Source organism: Pinus tabuliformis, chromosome 1_2, assembly GCF_031772625.1.
Source record: "Pinus tabuliformis cultivar Carrire ecotype Pingquan chromosome 1_2, CPIR1, whole genome shotgun sequence".
Lineage (NCBI taxonomy): Eukaryota > Viridiplantae > Streptophyta > Pinopsida > Pinales > Pinaceae > Pinus > Pinus tabuliformis.
The window spans coordinates 482,093,930-482,097,454 of NC_142298.1; the positions used below are offsets into that span (position 1 = coordinate 482,093,930).

Below are 3,525 nucleotides of genomic sequence, written 5' to 3' on the forward strand. Positions count from 1 at the left end.
TGTATTTCCTTTAATTTTGAGATCACTGGTTATAAAATTATTTTTGACCTACTTTGTCTTTTTGCATGGCTTTGTAGAGATGTTGCATCCCCAAACTTGCATCTATATGAAATAAAAAAAGTAACAAAAGTGTCAAAGAGGAATTTTTTTCTATCCAATATCAAAAGTTCATGGATTTATACAATTATTTTCAAACTCATAATAACATTTCCACCATCCGTTTATCTTTTTCTCAATGTTATAGATCTAGTTGAACATATAATGAGTATTGATTCTAAGACAGTTCTATGAAGGCACAGATTTGCACATTGATAGGAACTCATTTGTCAGGTATATTGATAGGAACTCATTTGTCAGGTATATAGCGACATTGGCACTTATATTATTTTGGACCCATGTGACATTGAAAATCTTATTGCCCGAGTGGAAATGTGGATGCATTGATCAAAATAAAAGACACTACCACTTACAAAAGCAAGGATATATGAAAAGGTAGCCGTTTATTGAATCGGAATAGTTTCATGCATACACTATATAGAATAAACCCAAGGCTGGGGCAATGAAACACCCTTACTGTGAGCTTGAACCCCGTCGCAATATAATAAGACTGAACGACACAGCACTCCTACATGAAAGGATATAGAGCTAAAACCATGAAGCTTCACCCATACAAATTGGCTGCAATGATTTATTGTGCCCGGGAGGGGATAGTATTATTGTCCACTAACAGAATAGAGCCACAAGCGGACTTGTCACCACATGGCCTCTTCCATCAACCCAACTCAAGTACCCGTACACCACGCATTCTCCACCCACCGGATTGTCGTCACTCTGCCCCTTTCCATCCACTACTTCCAAGCTGAGAGAGAATTCCAACTTTTCATTCCTCTCTTTGAATAGCAGAGAGTCAGGTTGCACCTGCACTGAGACTCCTCGAGGAGCCTTCACTACTGCCCTATACAGATATGGTATCGTATTGTCATCAGCGACGTTGCTTAGAATTCTCTTAAATGTCTCCACCTTCGCTGCTGTTGATGTGAAATTTGCAAGGAATGATGGATAGTTGAGATCGCCAACAGCGGCATGGCCGCTGCACGAGTATTCCCTCCTCGTTACCATCCTGATTTCTTTCTTCGTATAATTGAGAGCGCAAAGGTAATTTATATAGTCATTCACGTCGGAGTCATAGACGAGCCCAGGATCTGCTGCTTTATTGGGATTCACAATGCCGGCACCGAAATCCAGGGGAGTCGCTAGGACGGAAGGAGGGTAGAGTTGATTTGTTATAACGTGACCGGTGTTGTCGTGTGTGTCGGCCGTCGTTATGAGAGCAGATTTGATAGCGGCGGGGCTCCAGTCCGGGTGGACGGCTTTCACCAGAGCCACAACGCCTGCTGCATGAGGAGCGGCCATAGACGTCCCAGAGGCGAGGGCATAGTCGGTCTCCAATGGAATCGATCCCACGTACGAAGCAGCAACATTAGGCACCCAGGCGGCAAGTATGTCCACGCCGGGTGCAATCACGTCGGGTTTCAAGATACCAGGAGTCAGACTATTTGGCCCTCTCGACGACGTATACGCAACCGCTGGTGCAGGCTTGGATCCCAGCTGAGTTATCACGAACTTTATGTCAGCTGTGGCGTTTGATGCATCAGTACTCATAACATAATCTGCTATTAGGCGTGCTTGCTCTATAGTCACCGTCACCGCAGGCATCCAATACAGCTCAGGGTATAGCGTGTCATAGCCGATGACTATCACAGCAGCAGCTCCGGTTCTGTTTGCTTCCAAGAGCGACATGTAGGAATCCGTGTAATTGTTCATGCAGAACAAGATTTTCCCGGCAACCTTTTCGGGATCTAAGGAATTGAGTGCACATGTTCGAGAGCTGTCATTTCCATAGATGATCGGAATGCCTGAAATCATTCTTCTTTCGGCGAAAAGAGAAGCTCCCTGGATAATTTGTCCGTTCCCCAGCTTAACTTTGGCGACAAAAGCCCTGTCAATGGTGCTGGATCCCACTGTAAGAATCCACGGCGCGCCGTTCTGTACAGTATAGTTATGCGGCCCGGTGTTGTGCGCTGAACAGGAGAAAAACACGCCTTTTTCTGCCGCTGCAAAGCCTCCTATAGCCATCACGTTTTTGTAGAAATCCGGAGCGTCCAAAGTCATGGACAGAGACAAGATGTCGACTCCATCGGATATGGCGCTCTCTATCGCGGCCAAAGCGTCTACGTCAATGACGTCATCGTCCCAGACAACCTTATACATGGCCACGCGAGCCAGCGGTGCCACACCCCTCGCCCTGCCTTCTGCATACCCGAAAAAATCGGCATTGTCAACGAAGTTTCCTGCAGCCGTCGAGGAGACGTGCGTGCCGTGGCCGTCAGAGTCTCGGGCCGAATCGTAATCAACAGCAGTATTGAGAGAACCGTATTGCGCCAGGAATCCTTTGTTAAAATAACGGGCTCCTATCAGTTTTCTGTTGCAAAGGGAAGAGTTAAAGCCAGCGCCCGGCTGGCATTGGCCTTTCCACTTGGCAGGGATGTCACTCATTCCATTATCTTTGAAGCTTTCACTCTCTGGCCAGATGCCCGAGTCCAGAATTCCGATTATAACATCCGACCTGTTGCCCAATTCTGCTAGGGGCCATATGCCGGATTTTCTTTTGAGCCCTAGAAATTTGATTGAATGGGTGGTATCCAACTTACCCCTGCTGTATGGATGACTTGCGATGTACCCCGGCATTGTTTGCAGTGCATCCACCTCCGACGGCTTCAGCTTAGCACTAAAGCCGTGCATTACTTTGTCGTAAACATACAATAACGCTCCTTCCATATGTCTTCCATTTATGATAGAGGAGACCATAGACTGATACCATTGCTCGTGGGAGGAAAACACAGTGGGCATTTCAGATTTATCCATGTGAATTATGTAAATCATCCCATCGTCCTCTGCTGTTGCTACTGCGGACAGCGCTGATATGAAACATAGCATCAACTTTACGTGTACTGTCTTCATCATCAGCAACTAGAGAAATAACTGATACGTCTTGAATGTGCTGCCCTGCCCAAACCCAAATAGGAATTCGCCGAATTCCAAAGCAAATAACTGATACGTCTTGAATCAGTCCTGCCCTCGTCCAAATAGGAATTCAAAATCAAATAATTGCACCAAGACATTCAAGAGTCATGACACGGAAAGCACCAAGACATTCATCTGTTGTGAATGGCTGGCTGGTCCCTAAATAATAACATGGAAAGCACCCCGACATTCAAGATTCGAGAATGGATGGTGACTAAATAACATGGAAGGCACCCTGACATTCAAGAATCGTGAATGGATGGTTCCTAAATAACCTGGAAAGCACCCAGGCATTCCAGACTCATGGATGGATGGTTCCTAAATAAGATGAAAAGCACTAAGGCAGTCCGGAGTCATGAATGGATGGTCCTTTAATAACATGAAAAGCACCCAGGCATTCCAGAGTCATGAATGTATGGTCCCTAAATAACATGGATCCCT

General features: G+C 45.8%; 1 pseudogene; it reads right to left on the reverse strand.

Annotated features, from left to right (window-relative positions):
• Window positions 1-723: 723 nt before the first annotated feature.
• LOC149206433 (subtilisin-like protease SBT3 pseudogene) lies at window positions 724-2,871 on the reverse strand (annotated as a pseudogene).
• Window positions 2,872-3,525: the final 654 nt, after the last annotated feature.